General features: G+C 44.8%; 1 long non-coding RNA gene across 1 annotated transcript; it reads left to right on the top strand.

Moving 5' to 3' along the window:
* The first annotated feature begins 17,772 nt into the window (after nucleotides 1-17,772).
* On the top strand, nucleotides 17,773-23,178 carry LOC121433035. The gene is made up of 3 exons (XR_005972263.1): nucleotides 17,773-17,876; nucleotides 21,723-21,827; nucleotides 22,002-23,178. It is a non-coding gene; the product is annotated as an uncharacterized LOC121433035 (long non-coding RNA).
* The last annotated feature ends 1,954 nt before the right edge of the window (nucleotides 23,179-25,132 follow it).

Consider the following 25,132-nt stretch of genomic DNA (forward strand, 5'->3'; position numbering starts at 1 on the left):
CTAAGACATGGTCAATATGGCAAGTGAGGGGCGTTCCCGACTCTGACTTTCATTATCTTGACTGTTTTTTTTGTTTTTTTTTTTTGCACATAGCTTCTCTTAGCAGGTTTGCACTGTCTGTATTTGTGTGTTTATCTCTGTGCACACTTGTTCGTACATTCAGGAATACACACATGCATTCATGGATGTGGTGTGTGTGTGTGTGTGTGTGTGTGTGTGTGTGCTTCTTTAGGTGCAAGTTATATCTGGAATCCCTGGGAGTGGGCAGGGCTGGTTGGCAGGTCTACGGGTATTCTGGGAAAGGAAAGTGTTGGCACAGGCCACGAACACCTCCATGGCTATGTATCCCTAAGATCCCCTCAGCCTGTTGCTCTCAGCACAAATATCAGATATTTTCATCTTCTATGGGAACTTCCTGTTTGGCTTCCTGTTGATCTTGGACTTTTTTTTTTAAGGATATAATTCTTTATTTTGCTTTTTAGTTTGCCCAGTGAGGCATTGTGGTTCTTAATAACCTCTGAGAAAAGGAGAAAGAAGAATGTTGCCACAGGGGGTCAACTTGTGGCCTGGAGCTAAAAAACCCTAGGGCAATGTATGCATTATCACGAGCCTGTTCATGTGTCCCGGCGTGCTGTGTACCACTGGGAGGTGTGTGGAGAGAGAAGATACCCTGGGACAGGACAGACTTCTCCAGGGATCGTGGAGAGCCTCTTCTGAGGTTGGTGGGACAGAAGGCCATCAGTTTTCTCTCAGTTCGCCTCTAACTCCGAGGTTGCTCAAGAGAGAGGGGGTTCAGCCTAACACTGGGTATTCTCCTCATGTCCCCAGCTTCATCCCCTATGGCAGGCCCCTGCCTCTAAACAGAAATTCATCTGGGGCCTGCTCCCTGCTCACTCCTGCTGGTATCCTTCTTCTCCGTCTACCCTCCACTCATCCGTTCTTGTTCTGTCAAGTCGTCACTAAAGAGCTGTAGAAGCTTTCTTGTTGCCCACGATGTCCTTCCTTTCCTCCTCATGGACTCTTTGTACTGTTTCCCTTCGTAGATCTGGGACTGTGGTCAAGCCTTCATTTTTGTGCTCTGGATTTCCTTCATGCTCCAGGCTCTCTCCTGCTGAGTCATGAGCACAGCCCCTTCTCCCAGTGTCTTTGGATGCTCCAAAAGACAGACTTCTCCCCTTGGTCCCGCCTGCAGGACTAGGACCCAGATGACGCTTTTCTCAGTTTCAGCTCCAGCATCACAGCCGTCAGGCTGTCAGTTGCTGACCACCCTTTTCCGACATCCTTCCCAGGCTCAGCAGGGAGACTTTTGCACTAAAAGGAAGCAAAAACTTTCACCCACCCAATCCTGGAAGGTGGGGTTTGAATTAGCCTGGAGGAGAGGGAGTCCAGGGAACTTCTCTCCAGTCTTGCTTAAGGCTGAACTCTACCATAATATAAAAGAGGAGATCCCGGCTGCAAAGAAAAACAGGTTCCCTCCAACTACTGGTGACCAACAAGGACCTTACCTGCCCCTCCCCAACCTTGTACAAAAGTACGCTAGCACTGTAATTTCCAAATAAGGCCAAGAGTAAAAGAACTCTTTAGCTCCGCCCCTTACCAGATGAGGTCAGACTGTGGAGCAAGGCTTAAAGGTGACTTCTGGCTGAGAAATGTGACACTGTATCTTCCTATGGACAGGATGTTTTCCGGGTTTTAGCCAAGTTACTGACATGGTAGGTGTCCAGGCTGTGGACAGGAGTGAGGAGATAGCCCAAGGCAGTCATTTCCCTGAACTCCACCTTCTCAGCCCAAATCAGAGGGACTCCTGGACATTAATGTCTGTGTGATTGGAATGCTTCTCTGTGCCCAGCCCAAACAAGCAGCAATCTTGGAATCTGTTGCTCAGGCAGTAGCAGGTTCAAGAGTTCAGGCCACCACTCAGGGGTTGAAGAAGACCAGGTCTTCAACTTTATCTCTACCTAACACCTTCACACCCAGTCGGTGATCACACCTTTGCCCCACAGGCTGAAGTCCTATGACCCTCTGCAACCTCAATGAGTTTTCAGACTGCACACTTATTGATTCATGCTCTGCTTCAGGGTCTTTTCCTTCCTCCCCTGCTGGCCCCTTTCTCTGGAAACATCCTTACCTGGAAACTTCCCTCCAGATTGTAGGCAGGAACCCTCTTGACCAAGTCATCATCTGTGATTTCATTCACATTGATAATGCTTTTTCTCATCTTGTCATGGTAGCACTAAAAAAAGTATCTAAGCACTTGGGAGGCAGACACAGGCAGATTTCTGTGAGTTCAAGGCCAGCCTGGTCTACAAGAGCTAGTTCCAGGACAGGCTACAAAGCTACAGAGAAACCCTATCTTGAAAAAGATTTTCCTTTAAGCCCCTCCTGAGAACTGTACTTCTTTTGTCACCTTAACTGTAAACTTTGAGTCTTTCTGATTTTCACTGAGGTGACTACCTAGTCCCTCCTCAAACTCTCCCTTTGGGTGTCTGGGACCCTCAACCCATCAGCAAGCCCCCTGGCTTTCTCCCCTTCCATGAGAAGCAGGTTTGTCCTAGGTCTTGGTATGTTGTCCTCACCTTCTGCACCCTCCCTTCCCAGTTTATTTCAACATCTCAGCGTCTGTGACTCTCAATCCGTTTTGTCATTTGGTTTGAAATTTCTGTACCCCTTTTCCTCCCAACTCCTCCCCTCTAGTCCTTAGCTCTTTGCTTCTCCTCCCTGAGTTCTTTCCACTGAGATTCTACCACCCACATGGCCACCCCATCTAACTGGTCTTCCAGTTCCCTGCCCACCACGCCTCTGACTTTTCTTAAAATCCATCCCCCTTCTACCTCCATGGTTTCCAAGCCCCATTCCTATTTGATCTTGGAGTCTTCAAGCATGTGACTTTGTATACCACAGTTCTCAGCTTCCATCACAGGGGTCCCATCATTTCCCAGAATGTCATCTCCCACTGAACCCAGCAGCTTCCCTGCAACTCGGGGTTACTCATCGAGCAAAATCCTAACACAGTGTTACAGTGCTCATCAAATTCCAGGTCTCAGGGTTCTCCTTTCTACTCATGACCACAAAATACAGTAGAACTTAACTTTTCCTGGCAGTCACAGGATGGTCCTCAGCTTCCTGTCTTCCCCCAGAGCAAGATTAGTCAGTCCCTTACCCTCTGGCCAAAAGTCTGAAGGCTTCTCACCCAGAGTCCACCCATTTTTAACTCATGACCTTGTCTCATGCTTCTTGAGAAAAAAAAAAAAACATGAATTTCTCATTTCTTACATTTCCAAAGCTTATTTCCTAAGGGTAACTCGGGCAGTTTTATTAGAAGCTATAATAGTAGAGTAGACATTCTTAATTTGCCCTGCAGTAGAGAGGCGGTGAGGCAAGATCTGTGTATCCCAGGCTAGCCTTCCACTCCCTATGTAGCTGAGGTGCCTTGACCTCTGCTTTCACGGTGCTGAGAGCAAAGGCTTGTGCTATTATACCCCCTGCTGCTTCTGGTTTTGATGGGGAATTTAGAGTTTCAACATTAAGTGTGATACTATAGGTAAGTGAAAAATTTTTTTGTGTGTTTTTTCTCATTTTTATTTATGTGTGCTTATGTGTAAGTGTCTGCAGAGGTTAGAAGAGGACATAGGAGCCCCTGGAACTGAAGTTGTAGGTGGTTGTGAGCTGCGAGCTTACTGGGAACCGAACTCAGGTCCTTTGGAAGAGCAGCAAGTGCTCTTAACCACAGAGACATCTCTCCAGCCTGCCCATGCTGCTTTGTGAGATGGTTTCTGTGAGGTCTGTTCTGTTTCTTTAATCTGACGTGTGTTGAGTGTCAGATTGAGTACATTTTCTCTTTGACTGATGAAGCTAAGTAGGAAATATTATAACTTACTGTCCTCTAGGGGATCTTATTTGTTACGTTCCATTGCCAGAGCAGTCCTCCTTTGGACAAGAACCGCTAATCAGCATTCTACAGGCAATCATATAACTCACCATGTTCATCATGATGTAATTAGATCCAGGCAATGGTTTCTGAAGACACGAGAGAACATTAATAACAGACAGCCATGGAGGGAAACGACACCAAGTGAATCAGACAGAGGCCAGCCTGGGCAACACGAGCTGCTGTTTAAAACAGTTTTAAAGGAGTGAAAAGGTTACAACAATATTTTTTACATAAAACAGGAATAAATGAATATGATATTAAGAGAACTATAAAACATTAAGAAAAATTAAAGAATATTCAGAAATGAAAACATTTGGCGAGTTTGTAAATTGAAGTAGTTAGCTCATTCAAAGATGTAGCAAAATCTGAGCCAATCTGATATTTTTTTCCCCCTTTAAGAAGCAGCTTTTTGTATGGCTGACCACAAAGATGGCGTTTCTCTTTGTCCCAGTGTTGACTTGGTGTTTAGGCCTCCATGTTGACCATGCTGGGTTAATTAGTTTGCTCTGGCATGCAGAACACTTCTGACATCATCCTTAGCTGCCTTTCATGTCAAGTGAGTCCTGTGCGCTCTCTCTCTCTCTCTCTCTCTCTCTCTCTCTCTCTCCTCTCTCGATTCAAATATCTGTTCCATTTCATTTTCCTTTTTAATCCCAGGTAATTCAAAGTGTACACATATTAACCTGCTTTGCATCTCTAAGGTCTCCCAAATTCTCGGGAACATTTCTGCCTTGTTTTGTTCATCCATCTGTTCAGCATCCATCCATGCTTTTGTTGTGAGTTTGTTTCTGTGTGGGGTGAGTCGGCTTGCAGAAGCCAATGCTCTCCTTCCATCATGTAGTTCCTGGGGTCCGAGCACAGATCATCAGGCTTGGGGGTTTGCGCCTGTTCCCGTGGAGCCATCTTGTCGGTCCTTTGCTTCTCTTTCTGGCACATGTTTTAATTATTTTCTGCATGGCCATTTTGTCTTCCTCCTTTTCATTTCATCTGTGTTTTCTCGTGGTGGCTCCTCTTTCCTAATGTTGTGGATTCGAGTTCACCGTCTGGATGATTTGACCACTAGCTTTTGATTTCTTATCTTTTCATCCCTGGATGCTTATTCTTCTTTGTAGTCTTTTGTCATAGAAACAATTTCTTTTCTTTTTTGAGACAGGGTCTTACTATGTAGCCTTGGCTATCTTGGAACTCACAATGTAGACCAGGCTGGCCTCAGACTCATAAATAAGCTGGACTCTGCCTCCTGAGTTCTGGGATTAAAGACATGCGCCACCACTGCCTGGCTGCTTATTTTATTTTTTTAATAGCTACCTGCAACTGGTTTATATTTGCCTTTTTGTCATTAATGAAAGCCATGTCTTATTTAGTTGCTAAAACATCCTGCAGTTCTTATTTCATAGTATTTATCAGGTTTTCTTAGAAAACAAAAACAAACATTTTGGAAAAATTAAGAAGAGAATATGAGAAGAAAACATAAAAAAGAAAAAAAAACCCAAAAAGTGCAGTGTTCTCAGATAAGAGATTTCGCAATCTTAAAACAAAAATGGCAATACTTGGTGACACATGCTGTCATCCCAGAACTCAGGTAGGGAGGCAAGAGGAGCCTGATTCAGAAGCACAGACAGTGCTCTGGGAATTCTTGTTTTGTTTTACAAAAGAGAGGAATATTCAAAGTCTGTGAAAGGTTTTGTTTTTGTTCTCTCTCCTCTCTCTCTCTCTCTCTCTCTCTCTCTCTCTCTCTCTCTGTGTGTGTGTGTGTGTGTGTGTGTGTGTGTGTGTGTGTGTGTGTATGGTTTAATACTTTATATTTTTCTATGACAGGTATTCACTATGTAGCTCTGACTGATCTGGTATTTACTATGTAGACTAGGGTGGCCTCAAACTTCTAATCAATTCTCTTGTCTTAGTGTTCCGAGTCCTAGAATTACAGATATGTGCCACAGTGAAAGGACCTGTGAGGGACTATTAGGGACAGTAAATGAATAACTACAGCTAGCCTTTAATTCTAGCATTCAGGAGACAGAAGCAGGCAGATCTCTGAGTTCATGGTCTACGGAGTGAGTTCCAGGAGAGAACTGCAGGGCTACACAGAGAAATCCTGTCTGAAAAAAACAAACAAACAAATAAATAAATGGATAAATAAATACTCAGTAACACAGAAGTGCAATAGGATGTCTTAACAAACCTCCATTTTTTTCAAATCCTGCTTTTCATCCATTCCGCATCCTTTCTTCCGATACACCAACTGTATGTATGTCGGATATTTGAAAATGTGTCTTATCTTTTTATACTTGTTTCTATTTTTACCCATTCTTCTCTTACTTTCTGAACTTCACTGAGGGCTAGGCGGTGGTGGCACACACCTTTAATTCCAGTACTCGGGAGGCAGAGGCAGGCAGATCTCTATGAGTTTGAGGCCAGCCTGATCTACAAAGCAAGTTCCAAGACAGCTAAGGCTGTTACACAGAGAAACCCTGTCTCGAAAAACTAAAAACTAAAACAAACAAACAAAACCAAGAAACACGGAGTTTCCTGAATTCACCTTGTCTGTGTCTAGTCTTTGCTTAGCCTCACAATGAACAGACTGATTGATCTCTTAGGATCAGTTAGGACAGGTACACCAGCTTTCACAACTATATTAACCATATGCCTGAATGGCAGCCAATCAGCCTCACTTAAGAATCCATACTTCAATACCAAAGGTCAGTCATTTTCTAAACAGATACACCTCCAAAGATAAAATCCACTGCCTTCTTTCTTTCCTTCGATTCTCAGACCCTGCATCCTCCGAGAGGAGCATACTCATCCACCTTTTTGCAGCTGCCTAAGTCACATGCCTTCCTCTGGCAACCAGGAAGTTAGTTATTCATTTCAGATATGCATTAAGCCGTGTTTAGGGCACTGGTTGTTTTTTCTAGCTGTGCTAATTCTCTGTGGAAGCCTATGATCATCCACCATCTAGCTACCGTACTTCTACATTGTCAATGTATGAATCATACTCAGTTAGGAATTCTTGTCTGTGAACACCATCGATTGCCTCTTCCCTGTGTCTATCTACTATCTACTGACCTTTTCAAAATCTCTTGGTCTGTGTCCTCTTTCCCCCATTTTCTTCAACAGTTACTACCATTTCACTGAAGACTGGAATTTGTGGCAAACGCTGTTTAGAGACTGGATTGCTTTCTCTAAAGCAGGAGCAAGAAACTACAGCCTACAAATCAGAATTGCTGTCTGCTTTCAAGACAAAGTTATAATGGTGTTCGTTTCCATATGCCTATGGTTTGCCTGCCATATTGGCAGAGGTCAATCATTTTCATAGAACCATACAAAACTGTAAATGTGTACTGTCTTAGTTAGGGTTCTTTTGCTGTGAAGAGACACCATGACCACAGCAACTCTTAGAAAAGAAAACATTTAATTGGAGACGGCTTATTGTTTTGGAGGTGTAACCAGTTCTCATCACTGGAGGGAACCGTGGCAGCATGCAGGCAGACATGACGCTGGAGAAGGAGCTGAGAATTCTACATCTGGATCAGAAGGCAGCAGGAAGTACATGAGGCCCAATTCCTCCAACAAGGCCACACCTCCTAATACTGCCATTTCTTATGGGCCAATGGGGGCTATTTTTATTCATACACCACATGATTCTTTACAGAAATATTTATCAACCTCTGGGATAACATATGCTAAGTCTTAAGTTTTTCTCTTTTTCTGTCTTTTTATCTCTATTTTTCCATCATTATTATCTTTTATTCTTTTTACCTCCCTATCTTCAATGTTACCCAATTTCCCTGTGTTTAACAAGCATTTTGTTAGATCAAATAAATTAAAAAATTATCATCTGTACATCTGGGTCTTCCTTCCCTGTGATATAGTCGGTTCCTGGTTAAACACATGGAATTAAATGTGGGATAGTACTACATTAAAGATTCTGGTCCTAAAACAAGATAGAGACAGTATGATGTCAGACAAGTTTGACTAAAACAGGTCTTAGGGAAGTGAGTTCTGAGTCAGCAAAAAGAAGGACTCTACCAGGTAAACCCATTGGACAATTCCCTCTTCAGTGTTCCTCAGGGAAGGGATGCTCCTCCAAGTTGACAGTGTCGGCCACGACATAGGCCCTCCACCCTCTGTTAAAGCCGAGTATAGTGGCCGTCTCCTCGTTGCTCAGTTTGAAATCAAGACCTAAGGAGTTTCAATTCTATGTGTGTTGTCACAGCTTTGGGAACGTCTGTCACGTTCCTCTGGATATGGAACAATATCAGAGCCTGAGCTGTGCAACGATCTCTTTAATCTTGGATTCTCTAGTACTGAAAGGTCCTCTGGATGGGTCTGATGTCTACCTAGAGAGCTCAAGAATCTGTAGACAATGATATCATTGGAATAGCAGCACTGGATTCATTTGTCCTGGGGTAAGAGACGGGTGACACTCAACCTGATTAGTCACCAACTGTATTTTAGTCCAGGCTTGTTCATGCGTCTTCAGTCTGGTGTTGGAGACACGGGGCTTCCCCAGCTCCTCGTCTGTCTTCTCTCCTTCATGACTTTCCTGGCATCTGCAAGTGTTAATCTACCAATGAGGACTGGGTCTTTATCATCTTTGGGGAGGAAGCCCTCCCTAGGCTAAGGTCTTTGTGGCAAGTGACTACAATAGGTGTCCAGTTTAGATCTGTGGGAGTCTTAAGACCCCTTCAACCCTTCAACAGCCTCGGCAGTTTTCCCTCAAAGAAGGTGTACCACAACTAGCTGGCAAGGAAGAGGTTCTTCCTCTTTGCACCCTTCCCCTGGACCTTCTCTTAGAGGGTTTCTCCGACTTCATTCTCCTTCCAATAGGTATATGCAGAGTGTGGTGCTGGCCTATATCAGTGACCACTTTCACAGCCTCTTTGACTTTTCCTGTGTGAGATTTCCAGGTGCCCAGGCCTGTAACAAGTCTCTTGCCTCCATGAAGGCATCCATGGTTGGTACAGAGAGAGTGCTGGGTGAGCTGATAAACATCTCTCTGCTTCCTTTCCTTAAGATTTACATCCTTGCTTGATTTAGTATCCAACCGAAAAAAGGGACCAAAATTGTTTGTGTCCAGTCCAAAAGAGTTTGTTGGATCCCCTGGAACTAGAGTTGAAAGCAATTGTGAGTCACCATCTGGTGCTGAGACTCAAACCCAAGTTCTCTGGGAGAATAGCCAGCGTTCTTAACTCCTGAGCCATCTCTCTGGCCCCTACTTTATCATCTTAACAAGGATAATTAAAGAAAAGGATGAGGAAACTTTCAGGAAAGCAGAATGAAGAGAACTTGAGATCATGGATAGGAATACAAAGATTATAAAATCGAAGACCTCGGGCCAGATGATGCAACATGCATTACTTGGAGGCTACAGAAAGAATATACATTATTTAACAAATCAGCACTAAGCAGATTCACCCCAGACTCGGAAGCTTAAAACACTAATGATCAATTTACAACACTCTCTCCTTCTGTGGCCATGAGTTCACAAAGGACTTAGCCGAGTCATTCTAGTTCATGTTTCATGAAGTTCCACTGGGTATGGGACAGGGATATGATTTGTTGGCTTTTAAAGACTTGGTTATAATTAGAGAATTCATTTCCAGTAGCTCACAGAACTAACAAGCTTGTTTGTTGGTGGCAGAAGGCCTCCTTTCCTTGCCTCATGGGCTATAGAATGACTTGATGGTCTTCACAACATGGGTGGCTCCTTCTCTGAAGCAAGTGAATCACGAGAACAATAGCAAAAAAAGCCTAAAATATCCTTTCTGACCAGCCTTGGATAGCATCCAGTCACTTCCATAGTATTCTATTGGTTGGTCACACTGCCCGACCTTTTCAGTGTTGGAGACTACAAAGGGGCAAAAGTAATCAAAGAAACAATAAAAGAAAGTTTCCTAGATGAGAAGTTATTAGATTTTTGATGAAAGGTTCTTCAAGTTTCAATCACAGTAGATAAAATAGACCCTCATCCAGTGGATATAATTGTGAAACTTGAGAACATTTAAAACTAAAAAAGAGCAGGACGATGATGGCACACACATTTAATCCCAGTACTAGGGAGGTAGAGACAAGTGGATCTCTGTGAGTTCGAGGTCACCCTGGTCTACAGAGCAAGTTCCAGGACAGGCTACAAAGCTGCAGAGAACCCTATCATGGAAAAAAGAAAAAGAAAATTTCACAAGATTTTAAAATGCAACATAAAAGCTGTCACATGTAAGCATGTAGAATGACCGAGACATAATGTTTTTCAGTGGCAAGATTATAGGACATGTAATGCCATATATAATGAATGAGGACATAATAAATAACAAAGTAATTAGAAAATCTAAATAAAGAAATTATTTAAGCCTATAGTTTTATCCCCAAGAAGAATCATTTATTAAATGTTAGTTAAAAAAATAAAAAACAAAGTTTAAAAATTTCTTTCTCAGAAATCCTGAGGAAGTGGGGTCCAGGAAATAAGGACTTCAATACAAGGAACAGAAAAAGGTCGCCAGAATGATGCAGAGAGGGTTGCCCGAGACAACAGCAAGGTGCCAAGTGTAGAGGACAAACAGAAGGGACTGGAACAGGTCGAGAGACCCAGAAGGCTGTCCACGCAGAGCTTCAGGGGAGAGACTCTCACGTACCGGCACGTGTTGGGAAGAGTTTTATACAACCCACGCTGTGGTTTGAGGGTAAATTAGTGACAAATTCTTCTGTAAATGTGAGAGGAGATTTCCTCTCTGCTCTCAGAAGTTTATTCCCTGGAGCAAAGAAAAAAAGATTAACTAGAGAGAACGACTTATAAATTTCTATGATCACAGGAATGTGATGAGCTGCGGCTATGTTACGTTACTCAGACAAGTTTTGTTCTTCTGTGGATTAGTGAGAGAATGCGGACAGTTTTGAGAGCTTGGGACTTATTGCTAGGGGAGTGAATGGCTCTGCCATTTCTCTGGAATTTGATTGGGCACAAGGGGAGAAATTATTTATGGTTCCACCAGGTGTGGTTAGATTCCTTGTTCGGTTGTCCTCTCTGAGATAGATGACAGGACCTCAGGCTGCTGGTGAAGGACAGTTGTGTTCCCAGTTGCAGCCTGGTCTTAATGAGGATGAGGGAATGTTGAAGAAAGCCTTCCCGTTTACATCAAGTTACTCATTGTGCTCCCTCCGCCTGCCCCCCCCAAAAAAAAAGGAAAGAAAAAGAAACCTCATAAATTATCGATATTATTCCAAGAAGTAAGACAATGGAAAATAAAATAAACGCCAGTTCTAGAAAAAAATAAGACACTGGAGGAAATACAAAACAATCAAAGCTTGCTACACACCGCCACTGGAGCTAGTGTTTACAAAGCTAAAACACAAAATCCCAGACTACCCATCTAGCTGCATTGCAGGAGACTGGGGGATGAGAGCCCTGTGCCTACCTGAGGGAGCCAGTGATGATAACGCAGCTAAGTCTGTGCTATCCAGAGTGGGAAATCAACGGCTATTATCCACAGCGGGAAAGCCCACTGGTCGGAACATCATCATGTCATGTTCAGATACGGAGGGGAAACCGTGCCTTTATCACTCAGTACTTAGTGAAGGGCACAAAAGAAGAACTGTTCGGTTTTGTAGGAAGCCTTCCAAACCTACACGACTACTTCTTATATTCATATACTTTTCCACGGAAAGAATGCTACGACCTATTAAATCCAAGAAAAAGGACAGAGTAGGGAGTGGCCCACTGTGTTGGACATTGAGAAACAGTTAAGAAGATAAGAACAGAAGAGAAGATATCACACAGTGGTAGAGCCTATGATTAGTATGTGTGAGACTCTGGGTTCCATCCAGGGTCTCTCCTCTCTCTCTCTCTCTCTCTCCCTCCCTCCCTCCCTCCCTCCCTCCCTCCCATCTCTATCTCTGCCTCTCATACACACAAGAGAAAAAGAAACCAGTATATAGTTGATTAAATTTTACAACCCATAATAGACACCATAGGGAAAGAAGTATAATCATCAATAGGCACGGGAAGATGATCTACTTTTTTTTTTAATAACTAAAGACATTCAAATTAAAGAAATGTCCCTTAACTATATGTTGGCAACTGAAAAAATAGCACATACCATTAGAGGATATTGGCAGCCTCAGACTTGGCCATGACCATGGATTAGACAGACCCTGAAGGCTAGTTTGGACTGCCTATGCAGTCATATCGCTTCCCCGCCTTTTGCAGAAGCCACCCTTCTAGGACGTCTTTACTCTAATGCTAAAATGTATCGTCATGCAAGTCTACATCAAGGGCACGCCTTGGAAACAGCACAGATATCTCAGTACAAAATTAGTTAATGATACTGCCTTCTCATGGAATTCCATATGCTGCCAAGATCTTTGAGTGCTCACATGGGGGAGAAGACAAGATCCCTGAAATTACTTTTTAAAAATGGTGTGAGGTGTGTGTGTGTGTGTGTGTGTGTGTGTGTACATATTGGGAGGGGTGAGCATGTGGAAGCCAGAGGTCAACATCAAATGTCTTTTTCAATCATTTTCCTTCTTGTAGGGGAGGGGCAAGAACTCTCCCTGAACCTGAAATTGGGGTCCCCCTATAATCCCCCACACCAGTACTAGGTTATAGGGGTGTACTACATGCATTCTGGGATCAGACTCATGTCCTCATGCTTGTGTGGGAAGCATTTTGCTCACACTAACAGTATTTATAACATGACACTGTCTGTGCAGCCGCTGGTGACAACTGACATCCATAATAATCTGGCACCTACTTGATGGCCAATAGGGAGTCTTTGCTAACTTCCCTGTGGAGCTATAAGGCCAAGAAGTGACATTTCAAAGCAAAATATAAACTAGGAAAGTATGCTGGACAGGAAAGGTCAGTGGGGTGATTTAGAATCTGGACTGCATATTGCTTTGTTGTTTCTATTAATCAACTTAGTCGTGATTACATGTGATCAACTTATTCATATAAGTTATAAATATAAGTGTCTATGTGTTTTGTAGATTTTACATAATGAATAATTTAAAATAAACTTTCTTTAAAAGTTGTATAATTCATCGGCTTAGAAAAAAATCTAGAACATAATATCTTCCACTTCCTTCCCCGGTCGTCCTGTGCTTTCCTGACCCAAGAAGCCATCAGCTGACCTTTAAGAAGTCCATGGACTCTGGTGCCAGTCCTGGCTCTGCTCCTCACTAGTGGGTGACCTTGAACATAGCACTTAGACTCCCTGGCGTGATCTCCTCAACCATCCCACTGGGCACAGACCTTTCCAGTACAGCCCACAGGGACCATCAAGGACAAATGAGGTAACAGTAGGAGAAAGCTTCAGCCAATGGGAGGCCTTTTATTTTGCAAAGGAAGATCCTCCCAGGCATTGTAGCATTTGGTCCTCTAGTCTCCATGGCGACATTTCTCTGCAGTAAGCCTCCAGCGCCCTTTTAGACAAGGCCTTGTACCAAGGGCTGATGACCCACACTGACTCAGTCTGCTGGCTGGTCTAATGTCAATTTGAAGCAAGCTAGCAGAGGGAACTTCAACTGAGAAAATGCCTCCGTAATATTCAGCTATAAGGCATTTCTTAATTGATGGAAAGGGCCCAGTCCTTTGTGCATGGGGCCATCCCTGGGCTGGTGGACCTGGGTTCTATAAGAAAGCAAGTTGAACAAACCACGAAGAGAAAACCAGAAAACAGCACCCCTCCATAACTTCTGCATCAGCTTCTGCCTCCAGGTTCCTGCCTTGTTTGAGTTCCTATACTCACTTCCTTCAATAATGAACAGCGATATAGAAGTATAAGCCAGAAAACCCTTTTCTTCTCAACTTGTGTTTTGGTCATGGTGTTTTTGTTACAGCAATAGAAATCCTAAGACGTTCGGTCTCTCCTGCCAGGAGCTCAAGAGGGGTAGAGTCAGACATGAGACATATGACAGAATTGCTGAGACTCAGAGGGGTCATAGAAAAGGTCGTGTCTTAGCCACTGTTCTACAGCTGTGAAGGGACACCGTGGTCATGGTAACTCTTATCAAGGAAAGCATTTAATTGGGGCTGGCTTACAGCTTCAGAGGTTTAGTCCATTATCACCATGGCAGAAAACACAGTGGTGTGTAAGCACATGGAATGCTGGAGAAGGAGCTGAGAGTCTACATTCAGATCCATAGGCAACAAGGAGAGAGACAGTATCTGGACCAAAGTCATCTTAATTAGATTGTTTGATTAGACAGTTGTTAGTTGTTTAATAATTGGAAACTTCTTATTTTCTGGCCGTAGGTTGGAGCAAAGGTCTGTCTTCCCCCTTGAGGTGCACGGACCACTCAAGCATGCTGCAAACCAAACTTTAGTGTCTGGAAGGAGTGGGTGCTAGTGCTTTCTTGTTGAGTCTGCCATTTTTCTGTATCTTGTATTAAATTTAGGGATCACCCCATTGGTATCCAGAGGCCTGGGAAAAGGGCTGGAAGGGTGAGAGGACCCCATGATGGGTCTGTGGGATGATCTTAGGCACATGTTGGGATTTGTGACATTGTTTCCTGCTCTCTAGCCTGTTACAGTTTGAATGTGTAATGTCCCTAAGCCTTTATGTGGAAGGTTTGATCCTGTACAGTGTTCAGCGTGGCACAAATTCATCAAAGCAGTGATCCATGGGCTGAAAGAAACTTCTTCTTTCAGGTTGTCTACCCCTAGGGGTCTTGTCACAGTTGCAGAAATGGAAAACACATAGATGCTCTTATATAGGCCCCATCTGCCTCCCTAGCTGCCTTAGAATGTCCCGTACTGATTGGAATGTGTACCAGGATGACTACCTAACCCCTGCACCTACGAATGTGACTTTATCTGAAAATCAGCACAATCAAATGAGGTCACTAGCATTGCCTTAATCCCCCATGGCTAGTGTCTTAAGATGAGAGACGCTAGAGTTGGGGTGGAATGCTGCATCTATGCATTCAGTCTGCAGTGCTGTAAAAGGAAGGAAGGGGAAGGAGAAACGCAGGAAAAGGGAAAAGGGAGAGAGAGAGAAGGACCCAGATGGACAGGAGACAACAGATGTCGGTGTGATGCAGTTTGAACCACATTCCAAAGGGACTCTCAGCCACTGACACCTCGATTCTGCCCTCCAAGGCTCCAGGCAGTCATGGGATGTGTCTGTGTGCTTTAAGCCCCTCATTCTGCTGTGCTCTATGATCACCCACATAGCCCTGCTTTCTGAGAATGCCAAGGAAAGGGAATAGGTGGAGCCCTTCATCTCCTGGCCTCCCTCAACTGCCTTTACTCTGTGCTGCAGATTTCAGGCAAACCTGCCATGAAATCCTTGCTGACATGAAGCCTTGCTCTCCCCAAGAGTACACAAGATCTTTTCTCTTGCCTGTTCCTTACCTGCTTCTGGGCCACCTTGCTTGTACAGCCAATTCTACACTGGGGTGTCAAACCTAACTCTCATGACCTCTCCACTGTATAAGGTGTCCCAGCTCAGCCTCCTCTTGCTCCACCTCTGTCTATCCTTTTTTGCTTTTTCTGCAGCTGGAAGTCTATGAAGCAGCTCCCCTGTTCATCAGTCCCCCCACCCCACCCCTGCTCCCCCAGTTTCCCACCCACCAATCATCCATTCTGGTTTGCTCTAGGTGCATGAGCCCCTTTATGCTTTCTGCCGAAGAGCTGCTGGCCCAGGTCCATTGCAGAGTCTTGCTATCAGAGCCCAAGACATCCAGGCTGCTGCTCTGCCTCCAGCATCACTCTGTTTTATGGGTTTCCCATTCTTTGATAAAGGGCATTTCCTAAATAGCAAACAAAACAAAACAAAACAAAAACAAACAAACAAAAAACCTTCCAAGTGCCCAGGAACTACAACTCCATCTCCCAGTATCTAGCCAAGGATCCTCTACTGATTCTCGGAGGCAAGGTTTGTCCCATGGTGCTAGGAGGACCGAGGTTGAATTTACAACCGACATGAGCCCTCGGTAGTGGGGGGTAGAGTGGGGCATCAGATAACTATTGAATGTCAACAGGTAACCTATACAGTTGTCTTCTTCAGAACACCTTTATAACATTTGTTCAGTGTTGTAGAACACAGTTCTCCAAACACTGTAGCCATCACCATCCTCAACAGAGCACCATGTGTGAGAAACCCTCAAGATGTTTCCTGTTGACATTCCTCATAGACAAATGGGGCAGGAGGATCACTAGATCCTCCCCTGAGATCCCAGCCACCCCTTCCTATACTTCCCTTTAGCTACACATAATTCTGTCCAAGTTGTGTGTGGTCTTGTGATCTCAGGAGGACCTGTCATACGAAGAGTTTGGAAGGTCAATGAAGGGGGCATTCCACCTATGCATCTATGGGAAAGTCACTGTCCACCCTGTGGTGAGACTTTCCAGGGCTGAGACTGCTTTGCGGTCATCTACACTCTTATAAACAACCCCTCAGCCGTGCCTTGTAAATAAGCCCCATCAACTCTTTGACTTAACATGTTAGACTACAGTGGAATCAGAGTTTGATCTGTCCCTGGTGACATAAGAGAAGCAGATACTTGTTTGTGTCCCTCCAAGAAAGGTCCATTCAACAGCCAGGTGGAGGCTAACTACTGCCTTTGACATAAGGAAGAGATGGGAATATTCTCTACGCTGTTGTACAAACAAAGAAATGGTGGCTCAAAGACATTACAGGACTTGTCCCAAGTTAAATTATTCAGACACAGTGGAGCTGGTGTTTGACTGGGTGACTCTGAGCACGAAGCCATCCTTCTTTGCGTATGAACATGTTGACTTATGAAGATGAAGAGCAGCTGGCCGCAGTCTGCAGCCAGTGATGTCCTGGGGAAGCATTACTGACAATGAATTCAATCACCGAGTTTTGAAGGGGCTTGAGATGTAGCTTGGTTGGTAGAGCGCTTTCTGAGTCATCACATAGCTCTGGATTCAGTCAGCAAGAGTCATGGACAGCTCGTGTGGTAATCCTGGCACTTGGTAAGCAGATGCAGAAGGATCCAAAGTTCAAATCCATCCTCCATTGTGTGGTGACTTTGAGGTCAACCCAGGTTGCACGAGAACTTGCCTCAAAACAAAGCATAGTGGTTGTTTTTGAGAGGCAAAGAAAATTTGGATAACACTCATGGCCCCTCCCCCTGAGCCATTACGGCCTAATACGTTTCAGAATGATAGCTGCCTTTCCTTGGACTCAAGATCATTGCCATGCAGTTTTAGATACAGAAAATCTTGATGTCTAAGGCCAGTGCCACCTGGCTCACCACCAGCCTTATATAAACAATGATCTATAGTCTGTGTGGTGCTCACCAGCATCCTGCTTTAAGAGGCACACTAAGGTCCTTAGACCTAAGGGGACAGTCTCTACAGTACCTAGCCTTTGCTTGTAAGTCTTGTGCATGCTCTGGAGATGGGGTTATAGAAAGGAGCAATGAGCAGGTGTAAGAAGACATCTGATTTGTTTTCTCTTCCTGCTCAGCTTCAGCATGGGCCCCTGTGTGTGGCTTATTTTTCCTCTGCCCATCATAGACTTGACTATGTCCTTTCGTGGTATCTCTGCCGGCCTCAGGAAGGACAGGACATGGAGAGAAAGGAGAACAGAGCTTTGCACAGTTAGCTGGAGAAAGGCCTGGGCTTCAGGACACACGGTCTACTGCTCAGAGCTGCTGGACCTTGGTTAGGCCAGGGCTTCCCCTCCCCCACCCACTCCATTCTGCCAACGGCAAGAGATAATGGCACCTGCTTCCCAGAGTGAGCTCCTCAGAGCTCACAGTTCAGCTGCTCCCATAATGCCAAGAGGGGGAAAGGTCTTGGCAAGGCGGAAGCTGAAACACAGCCAGCAGAGTGCTCGAGGGACACGTGGTACAGGGAAGGACAGTGGCTCGCAAGGGACCTGGCTTGCTGGCTTGTCGTAGGCTTCTCGTGGACAGCTGCTATGGCAAAGCAGGGGGCAGACAACCAGTCCTCAGCTACAAACCAGAGAGCCCACAGGTAGGCCAGGGAGGGCCCCTGCACCTGCGCACTGTGTTGTCTTAGTTAGGGTTTTTATTGCTGTGATAGAGACCGTGACCTAGAAGCTGAGAAACAAAGAATGTTTTATTATTTTGCTTGTACATTAATATCACAGTCTACCATTGAAGAAAGTCAGGGCAGGAGCTAAAGGCAGGAGCTGAAGCAGAAACCATGCCTGGAGGGGAGCTGCTTACGGGCTTGCTCTCTGTGACTTGCTCGGTATGCTTTCTTATAGCACCTAGGACTACCAACCCAGGGGAGGCATGACCCACAAAGGGCTGTACCCTCTCACATCAACCATCAGTCAAACTAATACTGCACCATGGCAGGGAGTGTGTGGTGTGTGCTCAAAGCGTGTCCTCCTAGGGACTGAACTCAGATCCTCAGCCTAACCCACTGAGCCATGGTCTGTCCTAGAATGAACTTTTTCCTTTCCTTTCCTTTCCTTTCCTTTCCTTTCCTTTCCTTTCCTTTCCTTTCCTTTCCTTTCCTTTCCTTTCCTTTCCTTTCCTTCCTTCCTCCCTCCCTCCCTCCCTCTCTTCCTTCCTTCCTCCCTTCCTTCCATCTTTCCTTTCTCTCTTTCCTTTTCCCCTGGATTCTTTCACTTTGCTTCATTATTTTGAGATTCATCGGTGTCATGTTTCCTTCTCGTGGCGGAGTGGTATTCCACTGTAGATGTGTGTGACTGATTATCTGCTCTCTTGAGAGACCTTGTGTTGATGATGGCAGCTGGGGTTCTTACAGATAGAGCCACTGTGGGCATCTTTGTGTACACATATGACTTCATTTCTCTTGGGCGAAGACTTTAGCAGTGTCGTGGGTGACTTCTATAGTGTGGTAGGTTCAACCTTCTGGGGCACTGCCAAACTGTCTGGCAAAGGACTTGTTCTAGTTTCCAGCTCTTCCAGGAGCCAATAAAAGCTGTCTCACCTCCCCACCAATACTTGCCACAATCAGGTTTTAATTTTAGACATACTGAAATTAGTATGGGTTTTCAGTGTGTCTTTAATTTGCTTTTCACTAATGAAAAATGACTTTAATTTCTTTTCATGTGCTTATGGGGTACCTTTATATTGTCTTGGTGGTGCCTGTTGACACTGTTTTTACCCATTTTCAATTGGGATGTGCATTTGTTACTTATAGGATTTTTTAAATTAATGTATTTATTTTATTTGTTCTGTGTGTGTGTGTGTGTGTGTGTGCACGCACATGAATGCACCCATTTAGAGTGTAAGTATAGAAGTCGGAGGACAATTTTAAGGAACTGGCTCTCTTCTTCTATGGTCTGGGTCTTGAATTCAGGTCAACAGGCTTGGTGGTAGGCACTCTTACCTGCCCAGTCATCTTGCAGCCTGATTCTGCTTTAATGTAGAGGTCAGACTGGAAAGACTCGCTATCTTTAGGGTAATCAGTTTCCCTGATTCTATTTATGATTTCAAAATATCATGTAGTAACATTCTCATTCTTTGGTGTCTTTTGTTGGATTTATCCTTACAGATGTATATTCATTAATGTTATGTAAAGGAGATCTCTTCAATTGCGTTTTCCAGTTATTTGCTGCTGCAAGAAACATCACTTGGGCTGGGAATGGTGTTGCACACCTTTAATCCCAACAAAGCAGATGCAGGCAGATCTCTGTGAGTTCACGGCCTGTCTGGTCTACATAGTGAGTTGTAAGATAGACAGAGTTGCATAAAGAGACCTTGTCTCAAAAAATGAACAGAAAAAGCATCTTTGACTTTTACTAATTTTATAACCAGGCACCTTAATGAACTTCATAAGCTTTAGAATATTTGTCTTTGATAATTTAAAATGGGTAGATGGACTCGATTTTTGCTCTCTCTCCATCTGAGTCTTTTCTATCTGAGGTTGGTCTTTTACTTTTTTTTTTTCAGAAAATTTATCTGTATTATAAGGTTTTTTTTCTTTTTCTCCAGTTTGATTTCTCTTCTGATAACTCCAGCTATCCAGATATTTATCATTTCTAATAGAAAACCTTATTTCCTCTTTTTCATTCCTTTCCTGCTTGAGTGTTTCTGAATTTCATCCTCCGGCTTACTATTTCTTAGCATGACCATCCTATTCCTTATCCAACTCCCGTGGCTGTAATATAAACAATACACGTATAAAACTCTACCTTTTTTTTTTCTTGGTTTCTCCTCTGTGAGGTTTTCCAATGGCTTTCCACTTGAGCTAGGGCTGTTGTTTTGGTGGTGAGGGTGCGGGTGGTGGCTGCTGTGTCAGGAAGCAACCACAGAGCGAGGGAGGCCCCGCTTGCCAATCTTAGTCCACAGACCTCTATATGGCTTTTTTTTCTACCCTTAGTTCACACAGCTGGAAGCTGTGCTCATAAACCCCAGATCAGGTGTGGGGACAGGTAGGAAGGGATGCTCATTATGTTGGAGTCTACCTCATACTTCAGCCCACCTTTGGCCCACGGCCTGCACTTGTCAGTGCAACTTTGATTCCCATTTGATGCCTGTTCTATGAGGCTGAAAAGGAGACAAAGTTATCAACAGGATAAAGGTCCGTCCTTCCAAGATTTTGGAGCCACACTACCCATTGCCAACAGCACTCCTTAACCTTTGACAAGAAAGGCTTTTCAGCTCCAATGTCAACTGACTCCCACTCTGCCATTCCGTCTTCTTGCCCTGTCCCTGCAGCCTGTAGAGTTCCTACACAACACTCAGCCCTGTCTACCACAATGCCTGGCACTTGGCACATATAAAGATTCACACACGTGTATACACTCACACACACATGCACATATGGTGGAAAAGTTAAATGTGTATCATTGTCCCCTTTCCTTGTGTGGAACATTGAAGCATGAGGTCACTGACTCAAAGCCACATAGCTCATGTTAGTTCTACGGCCGCCATCAGGCTGGCCTGAGTCCCAGGCCCTGCCTCACTACACAGAGCAAGCGAGGCAGAGTGGCTTTCCTTGGCCCGGCTCCACAGAAAGGGAGAGTGCGCTTTACCAGAAAGCTCCGCTGACAGCATGTCCATCTTTCTATTATCTGCTCTCTGTCTTGCTTACCAACAGCCACATTGGGAGCATAGTTCTTACTAAATGAAGCATGAGATGATATCATTTCTTTAAAGCCTGTTACCTGTCCATTCCCTCAGGGCAGTTCTTTATGAAATAATTTCTCACATTTTCCAAGTGAGTCAGTCAGGGTAATGGGTGATGAGCCAGAAAGAAGAAGATGGAGAAAGCCAAGAATGGTTGACTTTGTCACTGGGAGGGAGAGCTCAGTATTCAGGGCAAGGACTTGAGAGTCTTTGGAGTTGAATGTGAAGGCCATCTTCTTCAGAGAGCTCTGGGGAGCACCACTGACACTCTCGTTAGAAATGTGCTCTTCTAGCTGGGCATTGGTAGCTATCTTTAAGGCCAGCACTCAGGAAGTAGAGGCAGGTGGATCTCTGTGAGTTCGAAGCCAGCCTGGTCTAAAGAGTGAGCTCCTGGACAGACTCCAAAACAAAAACAAAACAAACAACAACATTAAATGAAAAAAAAAGAGAGGAAGGAAGAAAAGAAAAGAAATCTGCCCTTCTGAGCTACTCCCTTGGCAATATTATCTTCCCTTGACTGCTCTCTCCTGGGACAGAATCCTCAGTGGTCTGGGTAGGAAGGGGGGAGGTTTAGAAAAGAGGGAGGGGAAACGCAGGAAATACTAGAGGCTGTGCTGCATCTGGGGTGGAGAGTGTGATGAGGGACTGGGCCCCTGAGAAAGTGAAAACTTGGGCCCAAGAAGCTAGGTTGAATGTTACCCAGCCCTGGGGTCTTGAAGTTCTCTTATGTAATAATGGCTCTCTCTCTCAGCCCCTTGTAAACCAAATAGGTTCCTTGTCTGGTCCAAGTTTCCTGATGATGCTCTCTAGACAGACCTCTGAGGAGATCTGCCTTACTTCCATGTGGAAATCACAGGTAGGGCTCTTGTGGATGACTTCACTCTGAACTCAGCCAAGACGGAACACCTCCTGAAGACAGCTCAGCATCCAAAGCCTATGGCCACTCAGGCAGCCTGGTGAAATTGTGATTGTGGATCTTATGTCTGGGTACCTGTGCCCTAATTCCAGTTTCCTGTCTATCCTTGGTTAGGTCTCCAACATCTGAGGCCCCAACTCTAAAGTGAGGCATGCTGTGGACACCCAGGACTGGGGAGAGCGTGAAGTCCCCTTGGAGCAGGCACTGGGACCCATGTGGATGTTGCTCTGCCAATGTGAAGACAAGGCTGTGAAATTCCAGAGCGTGCACGTGTTCTTTGAATGGAGAGGATTCTTCCCAAGAGTTAGCTTACGATATGTCATCTGAAAGGATGATGCAGGAGGATCACAGTTTCAGGGTTAGGTTGAGCTACATGTTGAGTGAGATCCTGACTTGCAAAGGGAAATATCATTTACTTCATAGAAAAGATCATCCTAGGTTGGCCCTACAACTGGAGTGCAGTTATACTCAAGCCCTGGGATGCTCCTTAGGGTATCCAGTTAGTGCTCTAGAATACATAATCTAGCCCCAGACCAAAGGACAAGGGACACACAAGGCTAGAAAGGGAGCAAGTGTGAGGTCTCTGGTCTGAACACACTAACTATATCATGCATAAGATTTCTCACCAGGTCTCCGACCCTTTTCCAACACCCTGTGTTGTGGTGGCCTTGTTCTCTTACTTTATTACAAAGCCCCTTGAAGTCATTGTCTCTGCATTGACTCCTCTGGCTCATGCATTGAAGAGTTCCTCTCTTTGTTTCTTAAATCTGCTCTACTTGGTCCTCGGGCCCAGCTTTCCCTCTTGCCAGAGCCACCAGTGGTGCATGTGGCCAATTCTAGACCCACTCCCCACTTGCTAGCAACACAGGGCCCAGTCGATCTCCCAAGAAAGTTCCTCTGAGTTCTGACCTCACCCTCAGTTTTTCCTACAGTTTCAAGCCTCCTGTGCAGCTTCTACTTCGTATTCTCGGTCTCTGACTATAACAGGATGCTAGGGTTTGGGCTTTCTCTTCTCCACCCACACCCACGCTCGGATTGACCTTATCCAGTCCCATGTTTTGCTATGTAGAAACTGATGATCCCAAATGTATGTATAAGTCCAGGCCTTTCTCCTGAATGCCACTCAGAATTCAACTCTTGATTGAAATGTACCTTTGGATAGCATTTCCAACTAAATTTATCCAAAAAGAAAAAAAAAAAGGTCTCCGTTTGTTTCCTAGCTCTTCCTCTCCTGTAGTTCCCCATTTTATAACCTTTCCAATTACTCAAGCAAAGCCTGTGGTCGTTTTTATTTTCTCCTGTAGTCATCCTTAATGCCCTTACTTCATTCCCCGCCTCGGTAATGCATTAGCAACTCTTGTCAACTCACGCAGTCCACTAAAATTTCCTGGATTACACTTAGAGGCCAACAGCAGCCTCTACACGTACTGTTCTGTCCACATCCTTGTCCCTCATCACACCAGCAGCCCTGGTCTTCCCGAAACAAAAGTGGATAGCCTACGGACTATTCAGCTCAAAGTGAAAACCCTACTATGAACTATAGACTTCAGTGGATGTCACGGCGTGAGAGAGCAATGTCTCCCATAGGCTCCCTTCCTTGGTCCCAGGTGGCAACACTGCTTGAGGAGGTAATTGGACTCGTAGGATGTGGAAATGCATTGGAGGAAGTATGTAGCTGGGGTGGGCTTTGAGAGCTTGTAGCATGGCCCCACTTCGTTGCTCTGTCTGTTTCCTTTGCGTTATGTGATCTATAAACGTTATGTGGGGGAAGAGAGTCAAAGGACACACTAAGCTCAATCGAAACTCTTTAACAGACCTATCACCGTGCACAATCTTATACTAGTAACAGCGTCTGTTAAACAATAACAGCAAAGGTGTTCCCATCACCCCTCTGTTCTAAACTCAGGTGACACTGGTCTCACCTGGGTCCTCATATCCCAGCTCTGTATGTTCCAGCTACATGTCTTTGCTCTTTCTTAACACAAGCAAATCCCCAGCTTCCACCACCTAGAACTTTCTATTTCCTCTTTCTAGTGCTTGGAAAGCTCCTCCCTAGTGCATCCTTGGTTTGCTCCCTGGCCACCCCAGCTCTCACCTGAGTTCAGTTTGTCCATTGTGCACAATAAAACACGGTGCCACCTGTCACCATGTGTCCTAGTTAGGGTCTTTATTGATGTGAAAGGACCCCATGACGGTGGCAACTCTTATAAAGGAAAACATTTCATTGGGACTAGCTTACAGTTTCAGGTTAGTCCATTATCAACATGGCGGGAAGCATGGTGGCATCCGGGCGGATGTGGTGCTGAAGAAGGAGCTGAGAGTCCTACATCTTGCAGGCAGCAGGAAGTCAACTTAGTGTCACACTGAGGGGAGCCTGAGCAAAAGGAAGACCTCAAAGCCTGTCCCCACAGTGACGCACTTTCTCCAACGAGGCCACACCTACTCCCACAAAACCACCTTTTAACCGTACTCCCTTTGGGGACCATTTTCTTTCAAACCACCACAGCCTCTCTCCTTCTCTGATGCTATACCCCTCTCTGGGAAGTTTGAATTGCGCTGTATTTCTTTTCCAATGGGTCATTTTTTTATAGCTGTATTTCTCCTCAAACTTCAGAACAATAACAGCCTGAAGTCTGGAACTGGAGCCCACAGTCTCTGTCTCTCTGTCCCCTCTAGCCCAGAGCGATTCCATCTTCTTGAGCAGAGTCCTTCTTTTGACATCAACAGGTGGACTCAATAAACTTACAACTCAGCACAGTCTTGGTGATTTGGGCATCTCCTAGAGAACCAGGTTTGCCTGGTCCCCATAGCCATGTTGGCCACTGTAGCTCTTTCCTTGGACATGTACAGAGTCCTTGCCTTTCCTATACAGAGTCACCTGCTTGTCTGACTCCCTACAGAAAGCTCCAGTTTTAGGTTCATTGGCCACGTTTGCAGTGTAGACTTCTATGCAATAGAACTGGGAGGCTTGAATCTGCCCTCTTGCCTCTCTGTTCACACTGACCCTCTGATCTATGTGGGGCTTTCGTTGTTGATGGTGTCTTCTTCTGTTAGAGTAGAAACACCCTAATTGCGTAATGCGGTGATTCTCAACTTTCCTAATGCTGCAAATTACTTCATTGCTACTTCATAACAGTAATTTTGCTACTGTTATGAATCCTAATTTAAATATCTGATATGTGACCCCTGTGAAAGGGTTATCGTCTCTAAAACTGTCATGATCCACAGGTCGAGAACCACTGGCC

Source organism: Microtus oregoni, unplaced genomic scaffold (assembly GCF_018167655.1).
Source record: "Microtus oregoni isolate MIOR12 unplaced genomic scaffold, Mior012 000036F_ref0000092, whole genome shotgun sequence".
Lineage (NCBI taxonomy): Eukaryota > Metazoa > Chordata > Mammalia > Rodentia > Cricetidae > Microtus > Microtus oregoni.